The sequence below is a fragment of the Pomacea canaliculata genome, linkage group LG11 (genome assembly GCF_003073045.1).
Source record: "Pomacea canaliculata isolate SZHN2017 linkage group LG11, ASM307304v1, whole genome shotgun sequence".
Classification (NCBI taxonomy): Eukaryota; Metazoa; Mollusca; class Gastropoda; order Architaenioglossa; family Ampullariidae; genus Pomacea; species Pomacea canaliculata.
In genome coordinates, this window is record NC_037600.1 from 10,423,832 (window position 1) to 10,432,006 (window position 8,175).

Here is an 8,175-nt window from a genome sequence, read left to right on the forward strand (position 1 = left end):
CAGCTCAATTGTCATTTGCTGGTAGAAAAAAATGCAGCAGTTGACATCATTTGCATTTTACACTGTTTACCATATTGTGATATCCCTCTTTCTGCTCCACTGTACTATATTGCAAATTTTGTGCACCCAATTTTTTGAAATTAGCTCCCATCTCTGGAGATCTCCACTGAAAAAGAAAATCGTGGTGATCACACTGTGCATGAAAACACTAAATATTTATTCGTGATATGCTAAAGCATTACTTATGGACTGACTGATGCATAAATCTTAATATTGACATCAACATAAGAAGAAAAACAATTCTGTGTAATGCGGAAATAAAGAATGAAACCTAAGTAGTCAAAACGACTGAATCACTTTGCTTGATTCAGTCACGGACTTCTTTATACGATCGGTCGTTCAGCATCGCTAAACGTCAATAGCACATTACACGTTTCGTTCACATGAATTAAAAATAAATTAAGCCTGTGTGCACTATATTAATTAGCACGCTACAATACTATATAACGCCATATATATATATACTATAATACAATCCTAGAAAAACAAATAACAGACGGAACACTACGAAGAAACCGACTAAGCGACGAGTACAAAATAAACCGGGGACACAAGTTCGTGATGATACCTAAAAAAATAGCAGACGAACAGTTACAAAGAAACCGATCGACTAAGCCACGAATAAAAATTAAAATGTAACTTACCTTCTTATTTTTGTAGGGCTGATTTGTTATTGAGCTGCATCACAACTCGATCCGCGAGTCTACCACACTTGACAATGTTGTTAAATTCAAGTGTCCATCCTCCAGTGACGCGACTTGTTGTATGCAAACACAGTTCTGCTTAAACCTGCAACATAAACAGAAACACGTCTTGAAAACTTGCAAAGCTTAGGAAGTCGAGATGCTAGTGAATGACACATTTGGTATGACACTCGATTTTATAGTATTATAAGTTACAAAAAAAAACAAAAACAAAATTCAACGTTTTCAGATAATGGATTACGAAAATTATCTACAATATCAGCGTCAGGTGCTGAATTGTAGAATACGTCTGGTATGCGATGTTTTTATTATAATCAGTCTGCCATTTTACAAATTTAGTAGTGAGAGAATTGTTTCCCATGTACGAACATTACTGAGAAACAAGAGTTGTTTCCATTTAACACTGGACACGTAAGGAGAAATATTATTTTAAAAAGTAAATGTTTTCATTAAAGTAAACAAAACTGTTACACAAAATACGGTACAATGTAATAAATAACATCCGCAGCTAGAAAATATAAACAAAGTTGTATATATGCAGAAATTTTAAAGTAAAAAGTATTTAAATAGTATGTTGTGTTACCAAACCTGAATAGTACGTAAAGCTAAATGCAAGTGTTTCCGTGTTTCCGAACGGCATTTCATCGCTTGTCTGTGGTGACAAGTCGCTTTTTTTATGCCATGAGTGAAACTCAGTCGTCGTTATTATCAGCGTAATATCTGATACGTCCCCCACATGTGGGACTTCGATATTACACTGATTTAGAGAACATGACGGAGGGTTAGGGACTTGCTCCACCTCTGCCAAGGGTCGGCCTGGTGATGAACCTCCAGGATTGGCCCACTCCCCTCCAGGGGAGAAAAATTAACCAAAATCAGTAATAAAGTTATAAAAATATGCGAGTTTTTACATATTTCCTTTCAAGTCGTTTTTATAAATTGCATTTCTTTTTATCACTGCGTTATTTCATTTCCACCCGCTTCTCTGCTCAGTCTCCGACGAATGTCCGTTGAAACACACGACGGACAGATTGAATTATAAAGTAACAATACTAATATGTAAATAAATAATGTGAGATATGACTATCCAGAAAAAGTTGACATGACTGTGTTTGAATAAATGAGAATTTTTGTACTTGAACAAAGTAAACTTTTGGACATTAAAAAATCAGACATCAACTAAAAATAAACCCAAATACTTCCTTTGGAGCGAAAAAATAATATAAAACCTAGTCTTATTTTCGGGGAAACGTGGTAATTACACCTTTAGATCAATCCTCTAGCCACCAGGACATCAGAAAAGCTGTAAGAAGTCATGCACACTTTTTTTTCTTGCCATTTGGTGTGGGGCCAGTCGTGCTGACATCTTGTGATAACAGACCACGTGACAATATGGCCTTCACCACCAAGGAAAGTAGCTGAAGGATCAGGATCATCTTATCAATGGGATCACCGACCGCCAATCAGCATTGAGTAGGTCGTCAGATAACCGCTGGCTGGGGTTCTGACTGACGATGACGTGATGTCTACCTCTTCCGGATACACTTTCAGTTTACTGTGTGCACGATATGTCGATAACGAGACCCGAGACCCGAGACTAGTGACAGCAACTCACGCTCACAGCAAACACTGAATCTCTGAGCCCACATTCCTACATCCACCAAAAACAAAAACAACAACAACAAAACCAGGTGACTATGCAGTTTATTAAATGTCATTAATCACTGCAACACTCAACAGTCTCTTGCGACACGGAGGGCCCTGTAATGCTCCTCCGCTGGAATCGTGCAGGCGAGCAGATCAGCTCTTCCATCTTTCTCGCCGCTCATCGATGGCCTTTCATCGGCGCAGATCCCCAAAGTCTCACTTCCCTATAGGGGCCGTTCAAACACCCAACGCCCTTGCAGGCTGGGGAGATTCGAGATGTTCAACGTCAAGAGTAAGCTGACAGGTGGAACCAACAGGGTACATGTCACACCTTGCCCGATCCAAGACGAGAACTGAATGACAGTATACCCGATTCGTAGTATTCAGTTCAGTTCAGTCCCATGCCCGATCCGGGCGTAGGGGGGGACCTTCCGGCAGCAGCAACAGACATCTTTTCTGTTGTGCGTCCATGAGTCCTTTCAGTGGGCTTTGGCGAACTTGGCGGCGCCCATCTCCTCTCCAAGTATTTGTATTGACGTGCATAAGAACACGTCAGCCCCTCACAGCGTTTGGCCCGCCAGCAGAAGCGGTTAACGGGGTGTAGCCAGGTTAAGGACCTGGAGCCAGCTGTGAGAGTTGAGTGCCATGTGAGTGCTCCCGTCTGTCCCAAGGGACACTGCTGCCGCAGGCGCAGGGGTCAACAGATGCGCATGCGCAGACAAGGCAATTTGTGGGCTTGATATTCCGTGAGATGAGAATGTGTCCGAGCTGAGGAATTGCCCATGTGTTAGGACAGAATATGTCTTGAATTTAACAACACGAATAAAAATTAAAATGTAACTTACCTTAATATTTTTGTAGGGCTGATTTGTTATTGAGCTGCATCACAACAGGTCCTCGATCCGCGAGTCTACCACACTTGACAATGTTGTTAAATTCAAGACATATTCTGTCCTAACACATGGGCAATTCCTCAGCTCGGACACATTCTCATCTCACGGAATATCAAGCCCACAAATTGCCTTGTCTGCGCATGCGCATCTGTTGACCCCTGCGCCTGCGGCAGCAGTGTCCCTTGGGACAGACGGGAGCACTCACATGGCACTCAACTCTCACAGCTGGCTCCAGGTCCTTAACCTGGCTACACCCCGTTAACCACTTCTGCTGGCGGGCCAAACGCTGTGAGGGGCTGACGTGTTCTTATGCACGTCAATACAAATACTTGGAGAGGAGATGGGCGCCGCCAAGTTCGCCAAAGCCCACTGAAAGGACTCATGGACGCACAACAGAAAAGATGTCTGTTGCTGCTGCCGGAAGGTCCCCCCTACGCCCGGATCGGGCATGGGACTGAACTGAACTGAATACTACGAATCGGGTATACTGTCATTCAGTTCTCGTCTTGGATCGGGCAAGGTGTGACATGTACCCTGTTGGTTCCACCTGTCAGCTTACTCTTGACGTTGAACATCTCGAATCTCTGCGCCGATGAAAGGCCATCGATGAGCGGCGAGAAAGATGGAAGAGCTGATCTGCTCGCCTGCACGATTCCAGCGGAGGAGCATTACAGGGCCCTCCGTGTCGCAAGAGACTGTTGAGTGTTGCAGTCAGGGCCGTGCTTAGGGGCAGGCGGACGAGGCATCTGCCTAGGGCCCCGCGCTTCAAGGGGCCCCGCGCTTTTGATTGATATGGTAACTAGGCCTATGGAAGTGTAGTCAGCCGTATCACATTCTCGCTGGACGCGCTTGGAGACAGAAGGCTGCTGGACACCGAGGATTTATCGCGCATGAACGTTCGTGCATTGAGCTATTGCTGGATTTATGTGCCACTAGGCACTGTGCTGTCAATGATAAAAGACGAGATATCCCTGAGGAAAAAAGTGACTTGAGATCCCAACTAAAACCGTGTGATCGTGGCGTGAGGGCCCCGCACATGCCCTTTGCCTCGGGCCCCGCGGGGGCTAAGAACGGGCCTGGTTGCAGTGATTAATGACATTTAATAAACTGCATAGTCACCTGGTTTTGTTGTTGTTGTTTTTGTTTTTGGTGGATGTAGGAATGTGGGCTCAGAGATTCAGTGTTTGCTGTGAGCGTGAGTTGCTGTCACTAGTCTCGGGTCTCGGGTCTCGTTATCGACATATCGTGCACACAGTAAACTGAAAGTGTATCCGGAAGAGGTAGACATCACGTCATCGTCAGTCAGAACCCCAGCCAGCGGTTATCTGACGACCTACTCAATGCTGATTGGCGGTCGGTGATCCCATTGATAAGATGATCCTGATCCTTCAGCTACTTTCCTTGGTGGTGAAGGCCATATTGTCACGTGGTCTGTTATCACAAGATGTCAGCACCGACTGGCCTCACACCAAATGGCAAGAAAAAAAAGTGTGCATGACTTCTTACAGCTTTTCTGATGTCCTGGTGGCTAGAGGATTGATCTAAAGGTGTAATTACCACGTTTCCCCGAAAATAAGACTAGGTTTTATATTATTTTTTCGCTCCAAAGGAAGTATTTGGGTTTATTTTTAGTTGATGTCTGATTTTTTAATGTCCAAAAGTTTACTTTGTTCAAGTACAAAAATTCTCATTTATTCAAACACAGTCATGTCAACTTTTTCTGGATAGTCATATCTCACATTATTTATTTACATATTAGTATTGTTACTTTATAATTCAATCTGTCCGTCGTGTGTTTCAACGGACATTCGTCGGAGACTGAGCGGAGAAGCGGGTGGAAATGAAATAACGCAGTGATAAAAAGAAATGCAATTTATAAAAACGACTATGTTAAAACTCGCATATTTTTATAACTTTATTTTTGATTTTGGTTAATTTTTCTCCCCTGGAGGGGAGTGGGCCAATCCTGGAGGTTCATCACCAGGCCGACCCTTGGCAGAGGTGGAGCAAGTCCCTAACCCTCCGTCATGTTCTCTAAATCAGTGTAATATCGAAGTCCCACATGTGGGGGACGTATCAGATATTACGCTGAAAATAACGACGCCTAAGCTCCTCTCATGGAAAAAGAAAACGCAACATGTCACCACGGACAAGCGATGAAATGCCGTTCGGAAACACGGAAACACTTGCATTTTGCTTTACGTACTATTCAGGTTTGGTAACACAACATACTATTTAAATACTTGTTACTGTAAAAATTCTGCATATATACAACTTTGTTTATATTTTCTAGCTGCGGATGTTATTTATTACATTGTACCGTATTTTGTGTAACAGTTTTGTTTACCTTAATGAAAACATTTACTTTTTAAAATAATATTTCTCCTTACGTGTCCAGTGTTAAATGGAAACAACTCTTGTTTCTCAGTAATGTTCGTACATGGGAAACAATTCTCTCACTACTAAATTTGTAAAATGGCAGACTGATTATAATAAAAACATCGCATACCAGACGTATTCTACAATTCAGCACCTGACGCTGATATTGTAGATAATTTTCGTAATCCATTATCTGAAAACGTTGAATTTTTTTTTTTTTTTTTTTTTTTTTTTTTAACTTATAATACTATAAAATCGAGTGTCATACCAAATGTGTCATTCACTAGCATCTCGACTTCCTAAGCTTTGCAAGTTTTCAAGACGTGTTTCTGTTTATGTTGCAGGTTTAAGCCGAACTGTGTTTGCATACAACAAGTCGCGTCACTGGAGGATGGACAGTGAGACCGGTACTGCGCAGGATGCCAGTAATCCCGCATATTTGGCTCTATGGCAGATGTAGGCACCGTACAACCCCAAGACTACCTTCATTCACTTCCATCCGCCTACAAATAATTGATCATTTATATAATACTGTATATGCATGGCTATATATAATATGACAAATAATGTATATATTTGTTCTGCACCTTAATTGAAGTATGTGTAAAGCTTTTAACGATAGAACGGTACGTGTCATCAAAGGCATATTTCTCTTGAGGTACCTTTTAACCACATTAAATGATTTGACAGCATACTTCTATCCAGAGCATCATGCAAGATATTGTATTTCTGATATTCGACTATATATGGATCGATCGATCATTAACCCACATATGGATGTTAAAAATATAAATGATGAAAAAACAAAAGCCTTTTTTCATGAGGAGAGCAGAGTTTACCATTCACTGACTGCATGCTGTCTCTGTTCGGGTAGGCGATGCCGATATGTTCATGTTGTTACTTCAACACGTATGCATGTATATAACTTAATTATGGGTTACATAATATGTCTGCTGACATATATATTATATGTCTCTTGATAAGCATATATGTTTCTCGCATCTGTCGTTCTGCTTACTACATGAGCTTCAGCTCCATTCGACATAAATCTGTCCATCTCAACCACGAAAATTAATATATCTGCTCATTTGTTCTGTCTACACTAAACTACTGCAACCCTCTTATAATTATATTTAATTTCTTTGCTGGCTGTCCACAGCATCTCATTGATAAGCTTCAGAAAATCCAGAACTCGACAGCTGCTGATCATTTTCTGGACTTGCAAATGTGAACATGTCACACCGCGGCACGTCTTCACGTTCTTCATTGGTTACCAGTTAAAGCTAGAATACACTACAAACTTTCAACTTTATGCTATGGATTCTTTAAGGCTCCTCGATTCCGCCCCCTCCCCCCCCAACACACACACACACACACACAGACTTAACTGAAATCTTAATTGTCTATCCACAGACCACACTCGATCCTGCCCGAAACTTTCGCTCCTCATTAGACTCCCGCGCATTCTATCCTCCCTCCCACAAAGACGTACTGCAGTGACATATACGCGGATCGACGTCCTCCCTCTGTACGTGCTGCTATAAGCAGTGGAACGTTACTCTCTTCCACATCACATTCGCCAATCGGACTCAAAGGGTACATTCAAGCGTTATTCTCTGAAAACATCTGTTCACAAATCACTATCCCTTTCTTATAATTACGTACTGTTCTTAACTCCCTGGCAATACTGTCTGTTATGCTATAACCATCATATATATATATGTAACGACTCGAGTTACACTGTTTATCGTATCTACATCCCTTCATCCATATACTTTATCCATATACTTAATTCTGTAAACTGTGATTGAATCGAGTGATTCGAGTCCTGTGGTCGAATAGAGTCGATTCGACCATAATTGTCGTAGTCTATATTCTGATGGTCGAACCAAAAAAGGTTCACATCGACCGGCCTCCGACCAATTACCGATTCGACCACAATCGAGTTGATTCAACCATTGCCTGATCCTCGATCTGTACTAATAATAAATAATTGGTATTGACAAACAAGTTAGTTACATTTTTTTTTACACATACAATGAGCAATGAATGTGTCATATTACACTGAATAGTAACTTCTGTACGTATACTGATCGATACTCAAATCGACTGAGGCCAGTGCATGGTCGAATCAACTCGCGGGACTGTGGTCGAATTATGCACTAAGGGTCGTGGTCAAATCACGAACGTGTATAGGGCGAATTGACTTGTGCATGTTCTAATCGACTAAAGGTCGAATCGGTAAATGGTAGAATCGACCGGTGGCCGTATATGCGATTCGAGTGCGTATCTCCACTATCTATATACGTCCTTGGTATTTTAGCTTTAGCAATAATTAAAGGACAATAAGAGCTCTGTAGTGTACATAGTCTTCCGCTAACTGAAAAAATGACACAGTAATGTTTATACAAAGCACGGTCGCGATGTCTCAGATGACAGATACCCAGTTCTGTCTTATCGATTTTCAGCATTTACCTATCGGGAATCGACCA

At 41.7% G+C, this 8,175-nt stretch overlaps 1 non-coding gene and 1 pseudogene across 1 annotated transcript; one reads left to right on the forward strand and one right to left on the reverse strand.

The window, feature by feature from the left end:
• The first annotated feature begins 1,428 nt into the window (after window positions 1-1,428).
• Window positions 1,429-1,614, forward strand: LOC112576391. The gene has a single exon (XR_003101830.1). It is a non-coding gene; the product is annotated as a U2 spliceosomal RNA (small nuclear RNA).
• Window positions 1,615-5,254: 3,640 nt separating this feature from the next.
• On the reverse strand, window positions 5,255-5,433 carry LOC112576373 (annotated as a pseudogene).
• Between the last annotated feature and the right edge of the window lie 2,742 nt (window positions 5,434-8,175).